The sequence below is a fragment of the Rhipicephalus sanguineus genome, chromosome 2 (assembly GCF_013339695.2).
Source record: "Rhipicephalus sanguineus isolate Rsan-2018 chromosome 2, BIME_Rsan_1.4, whole genome shotgun sequence".
NCBI classification, from domain to species: Eukaryota; Metazoa; Arthropoda; class Arachnida; order Ixodida; family Ixodidae; genus Rhipicephalus; species Rhipicephalus sanguineus.
This window is the reverse complement of record NC_051177.1, coordinates 137,036,662-137,060,382: the sequence shown is the minus strand read 5'-3', so window position 1 is coordinate 137,060,382 and position 23,721 is coordinate 137,036,662.

Genomic DNA, 23,721 nt, shown 5'->3' with positions numbered 1-23,721 from the left:
CGAGCTGAAGTTACTGTGCTAAGCCAGTTCCTTTACATGCGCCACACAATTTCGCAGCTTTAGAAGCCACCAGTCGCTAGATTCGCGGCACGCAACACAGGTACGATCATTCGTGATGTCCCAGGAAACAATCCTCTCGATAAACAATGTTGTGCAGCACGTCAACACGGGGCACATTGTAACACTGGCAGATGACGCTGACTGACCAGCGGAGATTTAGTGACGTAGGCTCGATATATCATATCAGATCAGCCGCTGGTGTTATGTATAATGAAAGAATACCACATTGAATGGAAGCGGCAAAAAAAAGACGTTCGGCGGCGCCGATGCTATCTGTAGATTAGCGTGTTTAAAATCTTGTAATAAATGCCACACTTGACGCGGAAAGCCTTCCTTGGTCTGCAAATGATGCTTAGGACCTGTTTTACCGGCTCATTGCTTGTGGACAGAATAGTCGATGAAAAACACCGTTTCAGATCCCTTTTAAATACGCAACCACAATAATTACCCCCATTTTCGCCCCACCCTAATATTCCGGCCATCTACATAAACAATCCGTTATTGAAAACACTGAGGTAAATGTTCATCACAATCGCAAAAAGCATAATAGCATATGAACGACCAAGTTGGCAACGCTTTATTTGCATAAAGTACTTACAATACTTGCTCTTCAAGTTACTTAATGTCGGATTAAGCTTTTTGAAATATTCATACCTTTTGTGATCACCAGGACATCGGTAAACCTGAAGCTTGCATGAGTCAGTGATGGACATTTCGCTAATGCGCTACAATGCCAAATTCGGAATGAGTTGCTTTTCTTTTTTTTCACGCAGGCAAAACAAGAAGCTGTGCCAAGGTCGGAGGGAAATGCCGAAGAGGCTGTAGCAGATATGGACTGCCATACTCCTATTCGAGGTGCCGGTTGAAATGGAAAAAATGCTGTATTCGCCCGTACTAGCGGGACACTACTACAAGGATGCGACGAAAACAGTTTTTTGAGGGCGTTCTCCCCGATTTTCAACCTCTTATGCAAAAATAGAGTGCTTCTTTAAAGTAACTTCGAGCAGCTGTATTTCTTGGGAGCGCAGACATGACACTTCGGTGTTTGGGCGTTTGTGCAAAGCATGCGTGATCGTGTTGTGCTCACGTGTTATGCTGACTGGTACACCATTTCCATAAGTATGTATCGTTGCTCTCTAATTGGCGATCTTTAATGGTGGTGGCGGACTTTAATATTTACACCCATCACAAGATGGTTGCCAATTTCCATTGAGCTGCTCAAATCAGGATTTTCCTAGCGTTATAATCAAACTCCTCATAAATAAAGAGTGGAACGTTTAGAACTATCTTAAGCATGCATATCATCTTTATATAAACGTATTGGTAACAGATCCATTGCTACACTCGAGTGGTATAGTTTACTATTTTATTATACAAGCTTGTCGTGCACATCAAGTTCATGTGTCAGCTCTCACTTTTCAGATGTAACACCAAACCTCAAACCTATGTCATTTGTTTCTTCATTCAGCTACAATGAATTCGTCGTTGCATTGTGACGTACTTCTTACCTGGCGATAATTCGTAACTCCAAACAATTCTCGGTACAGCCTCCTTCTCATTACTTTCTCTCAGCCCGTTTACCCCTTTGCTTTTATCCAAATCTCAACCACTAGCTCTTTTAACACGAAAGTGTTTTATGCCGGGGTCCACCAAGACATCCGTGACGTATTTCGGTCACGGAAATGACGTCGAAAAAATTTACACGGTCAGATGGCAAAGAAAAAAGTTCCGTCAAGGGCCATCGAACCAACGACTGCTCGTTCTGGAACAACAGATGCCGGGCACGCTATCCACTTCGCCACGGTCACAGACTCTAGAGGCTTTACAAACGTGCCTTTTATATCTACCACTCTCCCGTTTGGCGGAGTGGTGTTGCCCTCTGGGTACGGTAAAGTAAAGCAATTCGTCATTACAGTGGCTTCCGCGATTAGCACCTGCAACGCGTTGCACGTCCGTCCCATTCGGCGCGTTTTCAATAGAAGTTCAATTTTGTCAATGCCTTAACAGACCATGAGGTGGCGATCTTAGCCCAAGCGCCGTAAAAGCGTCGGCCTCGCTATAGCATCACGCTAATCCAAACGAAAAAATCACAGCATATCCACGGAGTGAATGATGATGAGTGGGCGAAGCTGCCGAGGTTCACCGGTAAACCGTGAATCTTCCGTGAATTCTGCCCAGTACATCATCACCGACGTGAGATCGGGCGCGTTTATACTAAAGGTTCGATGAGTTATGACGACTTGCAGCTCACTTTAATTTTACATGTACGCTGTGAATTTTCGTTGTTTAGAAAACCATTGCTTTAGAAAAGATCTGGCGTCTGTCGTTAAGCAGCTGGCGTCTTTTCGTTTTGCTTTAGAAACATCTGGCGTTCTTTCGTTTTGCTTTTAGAAAACATCTGGTGTCTTTCGTTGGTTTATTTCATCGATCAAGGGCGTTTTGAACAAAATTTTTATTGTTTAATCACGCACAGGAGAAATCTCACCAGACACTACCTTGGAGGTAAACTATGGCTGCTAATGGGAATGAGAGACAGAAGAAGTCGGCTTTTAGCTAACACTTACACTTCTACTTCTACTAACGTTTCCTACTGGAACATGCCAACGGCTGCTAATGGGGAATGAGAGACAGAAGAATTCGGCTTTTAGTTAACGCGCACGCTGCGAATTTTTTGTTGTTCAACAACGCACAGGAAAAATCTCCCACCGGCACCACCTTGGAGGTCAAGATCTGGTACTAGCGTTACGACTGGTTGCGCACTACTACGAGGGACGAACGGGTGCCGCCTTAAGGAGCTCCGCCCCTAAAATAGCTCTGCGACGCGCACCTGCCTCACCTGGCTGTAACACCGCGTTCCCCGCTCACGCGCTCGCCCGAGAAAAATCGCGGCCGGGCTACCGGGGCGGCACGACGCGCTTTGCGTTTCCCTCTAGTCTGGCCGTGATGTTCTATCACATTTTAACATGCCGCGGTATGGCGACCAAGTTCAGCGTCCAATATGCGACGCTCTTCTGGCTATCACACCTCGTTATCTGATCACGTTTTCACCGTTAACTACTACAGCTACCACAACGGTTTGTTTAATCATTTAACATGGACATTAGTCGTCGGGATAGAGATATACTACAAATCATCAAAGTGGGTGCATCTAAGTTAAACGGAGTTATAGCTGCCAGACATCAATATACATTGTGAAAACTCTTATATCAATGTACAGTAAACATTCAGTTACTTCTGTAAGGGCACGCTTTACTTTCATGTTATTCCGATTCCAATGACGGAGGGATCAGTAATCTTTTTTTTAATATGTATAATTCCGACTTTCTGTCCACTTCTTCCTGCAGCAGCTGCGTATTTTTTGCCTCTATATTCTCCAATGATACCTGAAGTAATATAAAGGTGACAGCCTTAAATGCCTCTGATTCTCAATGCAGTGGGTGGTGTAGAAAAGCAGATACTAAAATTGCGGTACAAACAAGTGAGCGTGCAAAATACACTCCGTTCACTTCGTCTTGGCGCGAACACCGTGAAGACGAAGTTAACGAAGTGAGCGCAGTGCGACCATGTCGCCGCTATATATTACAAAGAAAAAGACTTCTTGAAACTCCATGTGCTCAGCTGGGGATAATCTTAACAATAGACGCTATACTGACCTTCCGTGCTTCGGATTTGGGCGACAGCCACAGGAATGTTTTTGATGCTGTTACTGCTTTCCTTCATGAAACAAAGCGAATGTGTTCTTAAATTCCTAATTGCAAAAGTATTCCAATAGTAGCAATGATTCAATAAGAAAAAAAATAAATAGATAAGAATAAGAGGTTCGGTAACACATTAATTTCATTATTCTAATTTCTAGGTAGGATGAGAAGTCTGAGCCGAATGTACAAATATTATTGCACTCGTTCTTCTATATGTTTGATTGTCATTTTTGTGAAATCATTAGACATAACATTAAATCTTCATATCTAGAATTCTTGGCCAATCCCTCAGTGTGGGTATGAGCTATGTGTAGACGCACATCATCATCATCAGGACCATGAAGATGTGTGAGACGCGTGCCCCACATTGGTCCAGCAGCCGTACCCTGTCAAGGATGCATGGTCTCACGGCTTCATTCCACATCGCTACGGGTCCAACAAGTTTTCACCTTCGCATTCTTACAACGTTCTAAGCATCCCCTGTAGTCTTTTTGATCCCATCCCGAATTCACTTGCTTCACCAGCTTTCTGGCTTTAGATGTTGCCTTTCTGGCATAGAATATTCTGATTATGGTTCGTCCTTTTGGTCCTCATTATATGTAGAGGGTCGATACATTCCTGCTGCTTTCCCTGTATTTCGCGTACATAACGCTCGAATTTTATGACCATTTCTCATTTGTTAGTAGCTTAAATCGAGGCGTCCCTACCTTGATTACATGCCATATTTTCGAAGTATACATATTTGATCAGCAAGGTTATGTAACGAAAAGCATTTGTACGCAAATACCAGGGCCTTTGTGCCTCGTCGGTGCATCCATGAAGCACAAGCCGACGACTTTCGAGAAGGTGCAGTAACTATGCTGAACTGTTTTGCCCTGAATATATAGCGCTCATGGATGGCTTAACAAGAGCAGACCCGTTGTGACTATCTCGTTTCATTCGCTTAGCGCTGTATGTTTCACAAGTGCGGAAGCGGAACGTGTTCAGGCATCATCGTCCTGATTTAAACTTAGATCTTCGAGGTTCCCATTGCGGCTTACACGATAAAAATTTACAGCATATCCACGGGTGAATGATGAAGAGCTTGGGCGCAGCTCCTGAAGCAATCATGGTTACACCGTGAAATGTTCAGTGGTTTCACCCAGCAGTAATCAAAACGATACGCCATTTTGATTACTGCACGCCATCTAGCGTGCCGGGTGCCGCTGCTTTTTTTTCTTTTTTTTTCATTTGTTCTCTTTTTCTTCTTTCTCTTCTTTTTTCTTCTTTTTCCCCTTTTTCCTTCCTTTCTTTTTCTTTTTTTTCGTTCTTTTACACACACATTGCACGCAAGCTCTATGGGACAGCGCCATCTAGTATATCGTCACCCAACTGCAGTTTGCATGCATCTCTATGGGACAGCGCCATCTATTGAATGATACGGGAGACGCGAAGACGGGGGAACGCCCGCATGGAGACGGACCGACGATGTTATGCTATAAGGAGCTTCGCCCTAAAATGTTATAAAACACATTTGAGCACCCATACCCATGCATCCACTTGACTCCTTAGGGATCGTCAAGGGTCTACAAGTGCCTTTTATTGCTGGTAGCAGTTATATAGACACTCGGCGGCGGGTTTTTGCCATCAGCGTCATGTTCCGCAGTATACATAATGTAAGGAAGATAGCGCCGCTATTGCAAGGGCGCGCGCTAAGCAAGCGGGCAGACGAGAAAGGCCGAGGCAGACTAGAAACAGCCGGCTAGCGTACGGGCGTTGTCTCTGTCTCTTCCTTTACAATGGCGCAGTCGTCGAAAGGCTTCAGCGAACCCGGCTGTTAGCTTGAGGCAACGCGTCTTCCAAAGGAACGCCGTCACGCTTCCTCGCTGATGGAACCCGCAAGTAGACCACCGCGGCAAGCATCTATCCCACCACCAGTGGACGGCGTCCAGGCCTCCATTGTGGTTCCGGGAAACTACTTGTCCGGTGTACGTGCTACTTCGCGGGCAACAATGCGCACGGGCTCCTCTCGCCCAGGGACGGCGTACATGCCTCCTCGCCACCACCTGCCAATCTGTCGGCGCTTCAGGCACCGTCCGTGGACGGCGTCCAGGCCTCCTCGGCGGCTCAAGCCTCCTTCATCGACGCCGCAGTCCCAGTTCACGACAAGCCATCGCACGAGTACCGGTTACCTCGGAACGTGGTTGACGCTTCCAACGGCAAGGACCCCGGGAATGCCGTCCACACTTCCCGCAGCGACAACGGCTTACTGATTACTCATCGGCACCTGAGCCGCTTAGGGGTGCTGTGCAAGCTCCCTCGGACAAGGGTCCCTCCTCTGTGAGTACGCTGATGGTGTCATACTCCTCGGACGTCACCACAGGCACCACGCGCGGATCGCCCGAGAGCGCCGCCGAGCTTCCCCACCATCGCGCGACTCCGAGTCACGGTGAACGCCTTGGCAGCTTCAATCTCCGTGCTGTGGCCTGCCGCCTTGCCAGCACTGCACTCGCTCAATGCCGCGTTGGCCACCGCCGCCTCGCAAGACCATGAGAGCTCACCCGAGAGCCGCAGAGAGCTGCGGTGTGCCCTCACGGAGCTCTCATACCGACTCGACTGGTTGGCGTCGTCATGCCCCGGAGTTTCGCCTACCGTAGCACCATCACCGGCTGCCTGCGAACTACCGGAATTCCGCGGCTTCCAAGACGACGCCGACTATTGGGTGGCCACCGTCAACGCTCTTGGAGCTCGCGAGGCGTGGACGGACCAACAGAAATGGTGCATGGCCATTGACCGCCTTCGTGATGCTGCCAAAGCATGGCACAACTACGAAGGCGTGAAGCAACAATCCTGGCATCAGTGGTGGGCAAGATTGACTACTGTTTTTTCGACCACTTTTTCATGCCGGCGACCCCCTGCCTACCGACCCACTGTCTACCGCGGATGGCAGCTGTGAGACGCACAATCTCGACGGCGCATCTCAGGCGTTCACAAACCTGCCCTCCCTTCGAGACCGAGCTCGCGAGGTGCAGCGCCCCTATGATGCAGCTGAGCCCAGTGCCAACCAGCCGGTCTTCGCAGACACAGCTTGTGAAGGGCAACATCTCGATCGTGCATCTGTTCCCGCAGTCCCCGCGCAGACATCATCGCGGACGCGGAAGGCCACCCTCCCGACACGGATACCGGACGTGAGCAGGACTCCATGCCACGTAGTTCATACTCCGCGACGCCTGCTCCAGAACCTACCACACCAGACAAGGATACCACCCACAGGCCCAGCAGTTGGCGATGCTGCCTCCACGCTCGCCAAGCGCGTGAGGACATGCACGTTCCAGATCTCCCAGGGCCTGACACGCTCCAAGTCAGGAAACCGGACAAGCCCACCACAACCATCAACATGCCCTCAGGCCACCGGGACAGCTACCGCAAATTCGAGAGCAGTCACTGCCAAATGCGCTGACGGTCACCGTGTGCTGGTTGAGATCCAGGAATCTAATGCCACCAACGCGACTAAACACATCGAAGAAAATCCCCTGCATTCTACTTCCCTCTCTGAGACAAAACCACAACTAGTGGGGCCATAAACCTGACCTTATTGTGAGCCCTACAACAATGGACGCCCCTGATATGGCAGCGCCGTACATTCCGCCTTGCGCGCCTGATGGGAGTGCATCGACGCGAAGCGGACGCACTTCTCCAAGCCTGCGCAGACGTGTCCGACTACAGAGGACACGGTCTGTCTTCGGCCACAGCACATCGATTCGGTCGCCCACCGTTCTTTGTGAATCTCTTGCAGTGCACTCGAAAATGCGACGTGCGAAGCGGCAGCTGCGGCCTTCCCGCAATAGCCAGTGCCGCCCGCCTGAAATAGCTGCATTTCACCGAACACAGTCGCACAAGGACGGAAACCTGCAAAGACCAACAAGGACCAGTCAATTTCCACTCACCGGAAACAATTCCACAGCTGGATAGCCATGCAGTGCCGCAGCGTGGCCGAGTGTAAGGAAGATAGCGCCGCTATTGTAAGGGCGCGCGCTAAGCAAGCGGGAAGACGACATATATATATATATATATATATATTATATATATATATAATATATATATATATATCTATATATATATATATATTATTATAAAGACAACTAATTCGGAAGAAATAGTTCCTGCAGCGCGTGACCGGGGATTACCAAATTGCAACCCCGCGTTTCCGCAGCGCGCCGCATTACACGGTTCGGCCACGGAGAATGCGTTTTTCAGCATGCTAACGGCGGGCTATTTATGTGCACTACTTACCGCTGGTGGCACGCAGAGCGCGGAGGCGATTCAGCGTGTTCTATTTATCACCAGCGAGATGGTGCGAAGGGCGTGCTTTATTGATCGTCGCCCCTCTCGCCTCACTCGTTCTTCGCCGGAGTTGCGATGCGCGTGCGCCTCCTACCTCTACACTCTTATTAAATGCGAAGCATTTCTTAGCGAACCTCAGGCACTTTGGGCGTTTCTATCTATCTATATATCTATCTATCTATCTATCTATCTATCTATCTATCTATCTATCTATCTATCTATCTATCTATCTATCTATCTATCTATCTATCTATCTATCTATCTATCTATCTATCTATCTATCTATCTATCTATCTATCTAGCCGCCTACGTATGGGCGCTCTCCTGATCGTCTCCATAACTTGTAATATACCAAATTGGCACAGCAGGGGATCAGTATATTACAAACATGATTCACTTGTCATGACATGAATAACGCAAAATACCTGTCGCGTACGTCATGAAACCCTTTCTCTCAGTCACGTGTGGCACATACCCGCCTACCAGAGTTCATGTTATGCGGGTATGTGCCACAGTGTGATACAAAGTCTCAGCGAACACAGCAACTGCGAACACCCACATTGACACGCAAGTAAAGTGATATCCACAATAATTGTTGGTTTTGTGTCCGAAAACCACGATATTATTTTGAGAGACGCCATAGCGAAGGGCTCCGGAAATTTTAAACATCTGGTATTCTTTACGTGCACCGAGATCGCACAGTACACGGGCATCTAGCATTTTGCCTCCCATCGAAATGCGACGCTGCGGCCGGGATCAAACCAACGACCTTCGGGTCAGCAGCCCGAGCACCGTAACCGCTACACCACCGCGGCGGACGCAAGGAAAGCGAGGAAGCTGAAGACTTACCACCCCTGGAAGATGCTCAACTACCATGCACTCGTGCACGTGGTCCGCAATGTGGACTACGTTGATTACGCAAAACCCGGGGTGAATGTTTCCTACAAAAGATCTGCCGAGAGAACCCGGCCTCTCATCATTACCCGTGATTTCGGCATTGCTTTATCAAGACCCAACAACGCCTGGTCTTTATACTGCGTGAAAAGACGGCTAAATGTGGACAGGGCATCAAGAAACCTCGCTGCCACGTCCAGGACAGGAGGCCATATAGATAGTTCATCGTAAGAGGCATCCAGGATTTCCACCAGCTGTGCTATACCTCGCACTTCACTACACTGAGACCCCTCGTAGCCGCGATAACGAACGGGTCCGATTAACAAGTCTGGTCCAGCTGCTGGTGCTCACTGATCACGGTGATGGTGACCTTGTTCAGAACTGTCAAGAACCCCTTCTACACACACACACGGGTTCGTGAAACGTGCGTGCGTTCTACGTCAAAACGGACAAGTATAACAACTTTAACGCAACTGTAACAACTGCAATTGTGACTGTAAATAACGTGGAGTGTGCCTGCGCGTGCCACTCGGCTGTGTATATATCCAGCGAAACTTTCGTGAATGAAGCTTCGTTGCGAGCTACGCCTGTCCTGTGCTATGTGTTCCTTCTTTGTGCTGTTCGGATTCGCGCTATGCAGTATTGAAGAATATAACACTACATCCAGCTTACCGAGTCCGGTGTTGGTAACACCCATGTTGCTGTTGGCATCGTTTCGCAACTTTAGACAACTGGTTATATAATTCATATGCTACTCTTCAAATATGAGGTGGTGCATAGCACTTACAACATTTCTCTAGCGTCATTCCGTGAAGTTTCGCCTCAATTGAAAAATTACGCCACGGTCACCATTTCGCGCATGCTTCGCATAACACCGATTCCCACGGTACGTACGTGGGATCTGCCGAATTTTTCTTGCTCAACATAGGTTCACAGGGAAAAGTCTTCAAGATATTTACCGTACCAGGCGGAATTTGATGCGGATCCGAGTTTATTTCGGGAGTTTTATCCGGAACTGTAGCTTACTTTTTGTTTAGTGTTTTCTTTAGTTAAGTGGAACCCGAAAGAAAGCGAATTCTTTCGGTCACCGAATTGCGTGTTTTGCCAGCTGTTCCACTTGCGACCGTAAAGCGAAGCCGCATCAGGACCTCATGTCCTAGATATATTTATGCGCGTCAGTGCAGCCTGTAATAGGCGAGGACTTCCTATCAATTATCCTCTTCGATTACGAAACAACTATAGTGCTGCAACGAACAAAGCACACCAAATACGGGACTGGCGCTCGCAAAATAACGGCTACGGCGCGCTGTGTCTCTCTGCAGCGGATCTTCTCTTCAAAAATAAAAGAGCATGCCCGCGTGCTCTCATCGACAAACCTTCACTGACGGAGCGTTGTGGTGCTTACGGAGCTGAAATCACGAAGTGCTTGACTATAGGTCTACCGACAGTGTGGGCCATTTTATTTGTTGGTAAATGTGCGTGCTTTCCCGAATCTTTGTTCGTTCCGCAGGCTCTGGGACCATCCTTAACAAGTTTGCCTTTGTCGCCTCGGTCTTTCGAACCTGCGGTCATTTCACAATGGTGAGTGACCTTTGTTACACTGCTTATATACTAGCGGCAAGGCGGATAATAGATCGCAAACTCTTGCACACAGTGCGCCCTTCTCCTCGCTGGCTTTCAGCTCGTTCTTTTTGTGTGGCGTGAAATTTTTGCCACCATGGCGAAATGAAGAGAGTTTGGGCGTGCATTTGAAATCTGCATCAATACGTAAGCGCCTGTCATGAGCATAATTTGTGGGCCATGTGGAGCTGTTATATGTCAGATTCCGCCGAGAAATCTCGCACTTGGTCAAACGCTCGCGACAGAACGGAAACTGTAGCACCTAGATGTGTGTAGCTGTATGCTTGTTTCACTGATGTTTGTTGCGTAAAACACTGCCTTTTACGGGACTTTTCACGAATGGCAACGCTCGCTTGCACAGATGGCCCGCTTGAGCGAGTTTGTACAATTCGAGAGCATCTTTCAAATGCATTTCTTGCATGAGAGGCTGGCCTGGGCAGTCGTTCCACTGTTTGACGAATTAGTAGACACCGCGCGCAACAAATTTACGCTTCCGTATTTACACGTTTCCTACAACTAGGCAGTGTTGGACGTCTTTGTTTGGTGCAGTATCTTGTGGTGTAACTGCTCGTCTGAATTCTACAGAAGACACTCGCACTAATTATCTCGCAAAATCACTTCGAGAGCGCCGCTTCCGGCACATCTCGGTTCTATACGTAAACTGTGAAATGTTAATGCCAATATCTTTCAGTCATGTCGAGTTAATGTAATAACGAACTAGCAATGATGGGGCCGGCTATCACTTTCAATTTTTTTCCAGTCATGAACGTCGAGATGGACAAGGCGCTCGTAATTGGACGCCACGATAGCGCCACACCTTGTGATCTCGCGTTAGGCAGAAGGCACGCTACCATCCCTGTTTCCACGCATGTCGAGCAAGCCCGCACCAAGTATTTAAAGGTAAGACAGGGGCGTCAGGAGAAATGTTTTTTCGGAGGGGGGCCACATCCTGCATATAAGGTGGGGGCCTGGCAGGTAGATCTTGTCGAGCGTCACGGTGGGCTCTCTATGCCATGGCAAAAGAAAATTATAAATCAGGGACGGGGGGGGCGACGGCACCTTGTGCCACCCACCGGCCACAACACTGCGGTAAGAGGAGTTGGGTGGCTCTCATTGAATGTTCTGCTTCAAAAATATTCGATAGCGTCGCTTCAAGAAAGTTATATTGCAACGTGTGGCAACTCATCGATCATGTTATTTGCCAGAGTTTCATATCTGTGTCGTGCTTTGGGTAATGCGCGCTGGATTTGTAGTAGTGTATAATAGGTGGTGATGGTTAGATATTGGGGGTTTTGAACAGGAAGCTTAGAGGCGAATGGAATATTACTCAATAGTGGTGAACCGAATCAATACGATTCCTGTCGAAGACCTTTCGACGTTTTCGAATAGTAAGGTACTCCAGGGCACATTTAATGCAGCCCTGGAATAGTAAGGCCACCATTTCAAACCACCCCTAGATTTATGTAGCATTTTATTTTATAAAAATATTCCCAACTTTTACCAAGGGAACAATACAAGACCTTTAGCCGACCAGGGGCTATGCAGGATGGCCCGAGTTTGTTGAAAATCGGACTCTTTCCGAGCTCTAGCGACATCCCCTTTTGAACGAGCTAACAGTACGAAAAGTTCAAATCCATCCCTCAGCGCGCGCTGCGTTCCATTGGTTACGATGGAACGCGGTGTCACGTCAAGGGCAGCCGACAAAGCTGGCTGGTGTCTTCACACCAGAGGCATCTCTTTCATTTGTTTGTCGTTCTACCGAGTGCAGAAATGAACCCATGCACGAAAAGCGTCAGAAACTTTACTAAGAATGTTTTTAGAGGTACGGGCTGTTTAAATTCATTTTCAAGCTTTAATGTCTGCACTAAGTATCATTTACAATAATCAGCACGGTGGCCTCTGAGATTAGCTCTGGCCGAGCACCTTAAAAAAAGCGGCAGGAGCTAATCGCCCAGCTAAAGAAAAGCAGGTTGTTTTTCTATCAGAATGACTCTCACGCGCATGAGCATGCTTTTCGCTGATGATTCTGATCGTTTATATATCTTCGACTGGTCATGTTTTGTTTCTTCTTTTGGTTTTAAACTGCGCAGGTATATAATGCGTGGTTTGACAAATGAACTTGTTGTATGTCAGAGCTGTTGTGTCTTTCTCTGCCTGGTCCTTCGTCCTTGCGCTGTTTCCCTCCAATAATCGCCGAGACCGTGTGTATAATGATCATGGTCGGCGTGTACATTATAGCGCGTTGAGCGGCTGGCGCGCGCCCTCTTCGTCCTCTTCATCATCGTCTGCTCGCTGCCAAGCACGCGCAACCGGCTGATTAGCTAATTGGGTGGGCGTTATACCTACCCAATTAGGTCAGGACATGATATGACCAAGCTAATTAGGCCAATACATGCTAAGGCCGAGCTGATTAACCCACAGCTTACTAAGACCATGCTAATGAAGCCATGTAAGGCCAAGACCGAGCTAATTAACAATGCTAATTAGGAGAGCGCTAATTAAAGCAGACCGACATAGAACCTTGCTTCCTGTGAGCTACCTAATTAGGCTCTATTGATTAGTGTTATGCTAGTAAGCAGCATACTCATTAAGGCATTGCTAATTAAACCTTAGTAAATAATGTCATGCTAATTTATACATTACAGATTAAAAGAGGACTATTGTAAATGTCAGTTAAGAACTAGCTAATTATTAACATCAAAATTTACGCTCCACTGACGCGGTCTTCACTCCGAAGCAGACTGTGTAGACTAGGCACGTAAAAAGCTGGAAGAAGCTACGTGATCACAAGCTCCTCCAATGGCCCCAGCTTGCACAAGGGTTTATCTAAACTACGGTGATCGTGAGCACACTCATGCAGTACTCGTTTTTATTGTTGCGACGAGGCTGGTACTTCTAGGCCTTCTAAGAAAAGTCGCGCTGGACACGTGAAGAGAATGTCATTTCCACAGCTGCGCAAGAAACTTCGTTTACCTGCAGGAAATGATTGCGAAAGTAAAGAATTTATGCTTCAGTCTTAGCAACTACGATTGAAAAGGTTCTGCTGTACTTATTTTTATTTACACCAAAGGACTCCTGCAATGAGTCATTTAAATACAAAAGTGACAGTTGTTTTCACTGACGCGTGGCTACGCTTAGATACTTTTACTTGCCTTGACTCATGTTGGCAAACTTTTGGCTAGTTGTTTTTTAATTTCGTGGCTATTCTTGGTCTTTTCGACCTGGCAAACCTGCTCTCAAGCATTGATGAGTATCTACTTGGTGTGTGTATGTCTGTGCGTGCGTGTCTCGGCATGTGCGTGTTTTTGTGCGTGTCCGTGCATGTGTGTGCGTGCCCGTGTCCGTGTGTGTGTTTGTGTCGGTGCCTGTGAAATGTTTTGATCAGAACGGACATTTAAACATATTTTTTTTCTATTTGGTTCCAGTCAAATGGAGCTGCGAGTACGTCACAACTACAGCAAAGATAATGCAAAGTTTTTGAACGCTTCTTTACAAGCTTGTATCAGTAAGCACACATCAGAAATATATTTCTGTATCAGAAGTTAAGGTCCATCTTGCTTTGCTGTTTGAACACCTAATTATTGAAATGTTCCTTTTTCTATTTGTCTTGAACGCATAGAATGCTGCCTCCAATTTCCAGAAGATCTTGATGTCGCCCATGCCAACAACTATTCGGGCGTCAACCCCTATGGCGAAGGCTCTTCTGATGGCCAAGTGAACCGCATAGCAACGCGGCTCTCGAGCGAAGCTCCGGCACCAGAAACAAATGGTACTTCCATGAACCCCATAGCTCAGGTAGCTGTGTAAAGACCGACTTTCGTGACGTTAGTGTAGTCGTTTGCTAGGCATGTCAAAGGATAGCGTCTCGGTATTAGGAAATACAGCTGTGACACATAAAGTCGCCTTTTTCTGCACTTAGCCGCTACAAGACACCACTGCGAAGAATCCGATGGACCTGTACAACTCTCAAAAGAAACATATGTGTAGACTTAATATAGCGGGTTGGAACCTAAAGAAAGCTATGCCGAAGGGTGAATTTGGGGCCCTTCATTAGACGCGAAAATTCGTACGCATAGTGATGGGTATATTACGTCCAATTTGTGTCGGCTGCCTAAGGTCTAACATATATGTTCAAAAACAGCCGTGATACACTTGTGAAAAGCTTTTTCAAATTTGTGTTACCTAAAAGACCTGAAGGCTCTATTGTTTTTAATTTCAGCAATACAAGCACGAAAACGTTTGTATGAAGAGAATTCAATTTACGACAAACCCAATATTTCTCTAAACTTGTAGTCTGGCATATTATGTACCATTCAAGTACATCTTGGAAAATTTATTCCCACATCCTGAAGCGGCAGTTTTCTTTTTCTGAAGATGTTTTTCTGTATTGACAACGAGAACTTCTCAAGTGTGCATAATTAATAACTGATGAAGCTGAATAATAGATGTCAATAGCTGTTCTTTATTTACTCTGGCTTTCTAATTTATTCCTAGTATATTGATGTTCTTGCTACACAGATTTCATTCTGTATTGTTGTGCACTAAAGCTTCTTCTTTGTGTGTTGGGGCTGGCCTTGTGTTATCTATATATACTGTACTTGTCTGCACCGAAACATGCGCCAGAGAGTGTTCTGTGGTATAAAGTGTTCAAAAATGTATTCCATCTCTCTTTTACGGCTAGCCAGAATAGAAACAGACTTTCTTAGCATTTTGTTCTTCTGTGAGTAGCATTTCATGGAATTGGGAGCTTCAGAAATAAGCTTCGACTTTCAGATAATGCACACATAAATCAATAGAAACAGCATAGCAAGTGTACCCTCAAATGTACTGTGTAGGATTGTAATTTGTTATGATGTGGGATAATGTAAGGATGCGTGTAAACCAAATCCTAAAGCATGACAGCGCGATGCCAATGCTGCAGTCTATACTGCAGTAATTTTCATGACTTTTGCAAAAATGGTAATGTAAATTTTTGAGGTCGGTCGGGAAACAGCCATGCCATGAGAGAGTGCTGAAATTACCAATGAAAGAATTTGCAAAGTTGTGAAAAGAAACACAATAAAGACTCGGACATTTACATTGCGCTATCATGCTTAAGATTAGGTTTACATGGATATCCACTTTACCCCATATGTAAACTTGCAGTAAATATACGCAAAACATCGTTCCAAATGAGGTACTAAATACGTGGAACGCTGTCCGCATACAGCCCAGTGAGAGATAGCCGAAAGACATTTCCGCATACTTTAGGTTTTATCTGGGACGCATGTTACACCTAATTAACCGGAACTTTTTGAAAAAAGGTTCCGCTTACTAGCTGGAATTTATGTGGAACCAAATTAAGAGTGTATATCAAGTGTACTTTGCGCTAGGTGGTGCGCTTGCCCACTCAAATTCATTGCGTGTAATTTCAGCTATCAAGCGGTTTAATGAGAGGGTAAAAGAACATCGCAATAAAGTGCAAAAAGCTACAGATGAACACTTGGCTATTCACTGCAAAGAGTGCGATTACGTGCCTTTTTTTTTTACAACACATGCGTTTTATATCGTGACAGGGGTCTGTTAGCCCGTTTGATAGTTGAAGCAGCTGAAATGACAGGTGAGGACTTTGAGTGTGTAAGCGCACCATCTATCTCGCTCATGCGTAAAGAGCTTTGCTTTTTGGATGGTGCGGTTGATAATAATGGATGGGTATTGTATGGCACGACACGTGGGCTTTTGGTGGGGTGTTCTTCGTTCTTGTTTCTTTTCTTTCCCCTCTTTATATTCCGACGTTTTGCAATAAACGCTTAGTTGAAGTTAAGCGCTTGTGTCTTTCGTGTCTTCGCTCGTCTTTCGCGTCTTGTAAAAGTTGTGCGCTTCCTACCAAGATGGTTAGTGCAAGCTTCGCCAGCTTTCTTTTGTTTATGAGTCTAAAAGCGTACACTGTAGGCGTAGGCTTTATGGCTGTATAGTTCATGGTTGAATGCTGGGGTGGTCCACGAAAGTACAAATGTGTACCGCAGATATCAAGTCATTCTATCGACAGGGTCTTCCGGCTTCGTAAACCACATACGTTAGAGTTCTTCACAATCAGAGAAGATTTTTTTATACGCAGCATGCAGATTTCGTCCCCTGCGTCACCACAATGTGCTGCTTACATTAAACTTACTGCCAAATTTCTACTTTCGATAAAACTTGTACAGCCTCCTGTGGAACCAACTAAGGCTAGGAGAAACGTTGTAGTGGAGGGCTCAGAATAATTTAAGTCACCTTGGTTATATTAACGTGCACAAACACCGCACAGTACACTGGCCTCCACCCTATCGCATTGATCAAGCGCTGCTGTTCCTTTCCGCAGAAGCGCACAAATAGTGGCCAATAGATGAGCAGGAAGTTGAGCTAGCTGGAAGGGATTCATCGTACGAGAATATTAGGTGAGCCGACACAGACACAGCGGAAGAGAAACCCACAACACAAACGACGGACGTAGGTTGCCACTGATTCAACAAGCCTTAGTTACAAAGCGTTTGCCATTTGGACTGTATTTACAGCCTGATTTACCCGTTTTTCTCTTCTTGTAAGCAAACTGCAAGGGGAGAAAGTTGAGAAATATTCAAGCATTTTAGGAGACTTCGTCAAGGCTGATCGCATTGGTAGTTCTGTGTCACAATGAATCAAACTGGTGAGTACAGCATCTCCACTTTTTAAGCAAAGTTCAAAAAGAGCAGTAACCAATATGCAAGGTCACAATTGTACATTAGAGCAGTATCACTGAAATATTTTTATAATGCTATCGCTTTCTGATTACATGAGCACTTCGCTTCTGTCTAATATATATATGTGTATCCATATGTCGGTTCATATATCGTTATCTTTATCAGTTATTAAGTGAAACTGCCCCGCTGAATAAACTTGCCAATAAACTAAAGCATTTCTTTTTAATCATGATCTTTTAATGCCATAATGCCGGCGTGTCATTTCGTTGACGTGATTCGAGCTTTGCTATCCAATTCTCGTCATGCCGTTGTCCTCCAGTAATTGCCATAAGACTACTGTTGTCAACGTTGTCTTTGTATCACATCCATATTTCATAATATTCATTAATTCCGACGTGCTCTAGCTTGTATACCAGCGTCATCATTCCATCAGAGTGATTCATCGTAGTCATCTTGCCGTCATTCAGCCGTGATTAAATAAGCTGCCATTTTCATGCCGTTGTATTAAGTGCTGTGATGCACTCGTGGTGGTGCACAGCCTATTGGCATGATGGCTGCCTCGTAATCCGAGTTTCAACATGATGCAGGCCCTCGAAATTTCATATCTATGTTACCCGGTTTCACTGGCTAGGCGTTACACCTGCTATGGCGCGGACAGCGGAGTCAGAGCTCGTACTGTGCACTCGGTGTTCCTTTCGTCTTCGTCTATGGAGCTGCATCAATCATATAAGCATTCGAAATAGCCCAACTTTCCATTCTACTGTGGAGTGGGCCGCACAAGGTTGTGCCAGAATTAGCGGAACCTTGACATTTCGCATTTTACGACCCGCAACGACGGTGTGTGTGTGAGGCATGATGTAGGGGCTGACTGAAAGGTAATATTGCTCACAGGGTATTCTCTAGCGCGCACCCAAATAAAAACATGTAGCGCCCTGGTTTTGGCGGCGCGTGACCGCAAGAGAAGAAACTTCCCTCAGTCCACCAGAACGAAGGCAATACGCGGGTTCTTCGATTTGTGCTCCTATTACTGGCGGTTTGCCTTAGACCTTTAACACACCGCCGAGCCACTGACTTATATTGCTAAACCAGACATCGAGCTATATGTTGGGAAATTGCGCGTCTCGAAGCATTTCAAGAACTGGAACGATGCATGCGGTTGCCGATGATATTAGGACACTTCTATGGTGACACAGAAGCCTCATACTTCGATATGACTTAGGCACAGAAGCGCTTAAAATTTTCCTGCACTCTGCTTCATCTAAGGCTCTGAAGTGTGACTTGAACTTTTTGTCTTGCAGTCGGCTTAATTTCATTGTTCTAGAAGTCCTCATAAACAATCGCGCAGCCCATGCATATATAATTACAGGAAAAACACCGAAACAAAAACAAACATGTTGAAGTATTAGTATGAATATGCGCATAGATCTCACCCGATTTCTGCTGTACAGGCGACCCCGCTATCTCTAGCCAGAGTTTAAAAATCAGCTGACGCACTCTGCGACGCCACAACCAAATGCATGTTGCTGATCATTGCACGGACTGAGTCATGCTATTTTTGAGTTTTTCTCAATTGCTTAATTGCGCATGACTACTTTATTAACTTTTAAAGGAACGAAGCTTAAGGTAAATTCCAATGAGAACGCTGCAGATCGGTTTGCAAAACATCTGATTAGACAGTTTGTAATTTCCTATCTAGTAATTAATAATCTTTTCCGCTTACCAAAGATGCCCGAGAAATACCAAAACATACCACGTGACATATCCGCTTGCGCGCCGTGATTGCAGTGTTCCCAGACGTTCCGTGTATGAACGACATTTTCTTGCTTTCAGTGGTTTAGGACAGCGATAAGCAGACGCAGCGGCCGTTGCTCGTGTGGCTGCATACAATAGGTGCGTCGTCGCACGGCCACCACCGTCGTACGTCGCAACCTGGTCGCATTTTAAGCGGCAGCACATCCGGCCAAATGCTACGAAACGCGGAGCGTTAGGGAGCATGGCGATCACGGTGCGCATAAGCGCTCGAGCTCGCTTGTCACGCGGTGCATTTCGTTGCATATTGCGGAAACTTGTATTAAGCGGGAAAAGCAGTAATACATAATAGATATGAACGCACGAAGTGTCTAATTGGATGTCTTGCAAACAACTTTTTCACTGGAATTTTCCGCCGAGCTTCCGTGTTTCAAAAGTTAAATTATGTTGACTGATTAGGCAAATAGGCCCACAAAAATAAGAATACAAAACATAGCATGAGTTGATTCATGCAATAGCCAGTAACATGCATTTGCTCGCGTAGACATATTTTCAAACTCTGGCTAGAGTTAGCTGGGGCGCCCTGTGTATGAACGAGGTCCAATGAGTTGTTCTTTCTTGAAACGTCGATCAAACGGACTTGAGGCTTTTGCGCTCGTACACACGATATAAGCGTTTTTGTCCTCGTGAGCAACGGCGAGCCCCTTCAACCGCAATCAGTGACGCTCTCTAAATGATGTCCTTTATATTCACGTATTTCTTTACATGTGTTTTGTTTATTTACTATAAGCGACACACTTAGCTAAAAGTATACCGGATGTTGTTCAGCGCTGCCACGATATATATTCACGGTTGCTTTTTACAGCCGAAATGATTTTTCTCGAAGAAAAGAAAGTGCACTCACTGTGTCCGCGGAATCTTTGTCTCTTTGGAATCGATGGTTTCACGCGCGTTGATTTCACTCGGGTTTTCAGCATGCACATGACACGCCGATTTGCAGAAACGCAGTTGTCATTCTTTCGAACACTAGCCGATTATGGTAATGCAAGTGGCGCTTTTTCACACTCATGGGGAAATGTATATGCATGCAATTGACAAATATGTGAACATCGAAAGGACTTTGGAGTTTGTTTTCTGACACTCTCCACCTCTCTCCCCCTTAAACAAGGCGGGCGCTTCAATGGAACGCACACGGGTGACAGCGCTGAACGTAAGTACCGTTTTCCACGCTTCAAGTCGCAAGTTGCACACTCAGTTCATAAACAAGTCCTGTGCCAGTGTCAAAATGAAACCAAACTGACTGGCTCTCCGCTCACCAAGATTAGATGTAAAAATTGTAGTGGCTTAGCTCTGATATGCCATGATATACGCAGCGTGAGCTAAGGTTCAGCTGATTATTCTTATCCCTTCTGGTTGTCTAGAATTATCTTGAATATTATACTCATTGCTGCTTCAATGACACACATGGTGTACGCATTATGCAATACATGTATACGTATTATTTCCTCAACGCAATTTACTGCAACACAGACAACTCGGTAGTCAGTGTAGTAACATGCTGCCGTCTCTATGGCCCCAACACCCAGCGCTGCGCCAGCGCTGGGGCAATAGAGACGCTGCCGTCTCTATGGCAGGGTCTCGTGCCCGGTCCCAACGCCCGGCGCCAGTATGTCTGCCACGGATATGACGTCACTCCTCTGGAATGCGCAGATCGGCGATGTGCGCGCGGCTCCGGTGCGCCAGCTGTGCTCCATGTGACGTCACTTCTCCTCGCGCATGCACAGCACGGCTGTCGGACTGCCACGTGAAACTGCTCTGAGCTCGGCCAGTGTAGCTAACGCTACAAGATGAAATGTCCACAGTCAAAGCAGATGAGTTGGAGATTATACTAGCCACAATAACTGCACCGCATTACGCTGTGCCCTCGTTCATATGGATGTAATTGATTGCTGTCACTGCGCGAGGTAAATCTTGGGCTTTGATTAGCGTATGCTGTCAATGCGGCCAAGACGCTAAAGCAGGCTGGTGCGCAGAACACACCGTGGCGCCACTCTTCAAAGAATGCGGCAACTTGCGCGCCGTTTACTTACGCACCGATGGCATTCAAAAGAGCCCTGCCTCTTAAAAGAGCACGTGTATGGTGCCCCATCCACCTTTGGAATGTCCCTATTGCAACAGGCAAATAAGACATGAGCGTAGAAGTTACACATTCTAGTAGTGTGAGAAAACACTAACTATGAATCAATATATTTCTAGCTTTTTGGACCATTTCCCGGGTATGAAATGTGGTTCTGTAAGGTGGGGTGACTGCCAAAGACCGGTAAAAAGGTTGTTGGCTTGTAAATAATAACGAAAAGATGAAAAAAATATTTTGCTCTCCTCTTTCTTTCTCTTCTTTGGTGCCCACAGCTATATGCGTGTCAAGGTAGTTGTAGATCGCAGCACCATCCAAGCGACTATTCACATGTTTATTTGTGTGGTCACTGAAGTTGCTCTTTGGTTTGCTGCACTTGTCCTTGGCAATGCACATATTGGTGGAAGGGCAAGGAAGCTAGTTGTAAGGGTTACGAATATGCTTGTCCCTCCATACATCAGTGCTAGTATTAAAGCGTGGCATTGCCGAATCAAACGTCCCGGCCATTTGTTTTTGGTACTCCTTAGGAAGGAGTGTGTTGTTCAAAAAAGCGAAACCTGTAACATTTTGAGGGCTTACATACTGGAACATTTTTGAAATATTTATTGAACCTTACCTTTCATGAGTGTCATTTTACTTTCTCTTGTTTCGTACTTCTGCGTTTCACTCAACAAGTTGAACAAACAGACAACTGGGCTAGTTGCTATAGCAGATCTCGAGGTTTGCCGTAATGGAACGGCAAAAGATGACGGAAGACACGAGAAGGCCACAGTGCTATGCCCTCGTGCCTTCGGTCGTCTTCTGCCATTTCTTGACGCTAAAGCTCAGCATATGCTTAGCTTTAGCATTGGTTGACAGCCGACATCAATCGAGAGCGTCGTTCGGATCAGATGCCCTTCTTGCCACGGGGTGCCGCCATTTGTCGGTGCCGCACTCCTCAGTCTGCTAACTTTACACGGTAGCCACACTAGCGCACGCGAATCACAGTGGGAGAGCGATCGCGTTTCACGACGCGCGCTGACGTAAGTTCTTTCCCCCGTGCCATCTCTCCCTGCGTAGCTTCCAGTGCGCTCGTCGGCACGAGAAAAGAGAGAAAGCGCTAAGAGCGTGCGCCAAACCCCCGTAACTACGCTCGTTCTTGACGGATTCGAGAAATTTTTGCGGCAATCGATTCGGGAGGCAGTAAACTCTGATACTGAGGTCATTAGATAACTGCTAGGAAAAGTGGTTCGTGACCCCTTTAAGGACGCCAGATCGATCCCGCCTACGGCGGTCGCATTTCGATGGTGGCAAAATATTAAGACACTCGTGTACTGTGAGATGTGAGTGCACGCTGAGGAACGGCAGGTGGTCGAAATGATCCGGAGCTGTTCATTATGGCTGCTCTCATAGTCTGACCTGCTTTCGAACGCTAAACATATAAGGTAATGAAACAAATGCCCTCCCTTAACATGGAATTGCGTTCTTGCATTTTAGGAGCTGGCTCGCCAGGTTCTTAAGCTGGGGCAAAGTACCGTGCCGTAAGCGTAACCTCAGTTCCACAGGCGACCGCTACAGGCGCAGCTCGCGCGAAAGAGAAGTCTTCTTCCTCTTGTTCTTCGAGCGCCTTGATGATGATATTAACGCAGGCAAAACCACATATAGCATAGCTAACTAGCATGCGCACGCTCGCACGAAAGAGAAGTCTTCTCCTCTTGTTCTTCGAGCGCCTTGATGATGATATTAACGCAGGCAAAACCACATATAGCATAGCTAACTAGCATGCGCACGCTCGCACGGAAGAGAAGTCTTCTCCTCTTGTTCTTCGAGCGCCTTGGATGATATTAACGCAGGCAAAACCACATATAGCATAGCTAACTAGCATGCGCACGCTCGCACGAAAGAGAAGTATTCTTTCTCTGGTTCTTCGAGAGCCTTGATGATGATTAAAGCAAGCAAAACCACATATAGTATAGCCAACTGTAGCATGCGGCGCTCGCTCAACTCCGGCAGTGCGCTTCGAAAATAATAACACGAACGAAGAAGACAAGGCGGTGGAGCGGAGGGCTCGCAAGGAAGCAGCAGTGCGGGTTCGCCGCCAAGATCCTGCGGTGAGAGCTCGCGAGGCCGCAGAGAGACGTCAGCATCGTGCGGACCCCGAGATACAAGCCCACGAAGCCGAAGGAGCGCGGAAGTGGCGGCAAGAGAACCTCGAAGAGGTACGGGCGCGGGATGCAGCGGCCAAGTCCCGAAAGCGGTCGCTACCTGCAGTTGGCGGCGCCGACGCGCGCTTCAAGCGCGATTTCCTCGACCACACGTTAGGCCACAGCTGCAGGGTCTGCGACCGCTTGTGGTTCGACAACAACCTGACCACAATCGCCACTAACAACGTGTGGCGTCTTTATATGACAGTAGAGGAACTGTACGGAGCATTCACGTTTCACCGATTATCTCCGAGCCAGCTCCTCAATCATCATTCTCGTCGCGGATACGGTGTGATTTTTTACGTTAGTTCCACCTACCAAACAATTATTAGGGTCCTGCATGAACTAAAAACCGTGTTTTA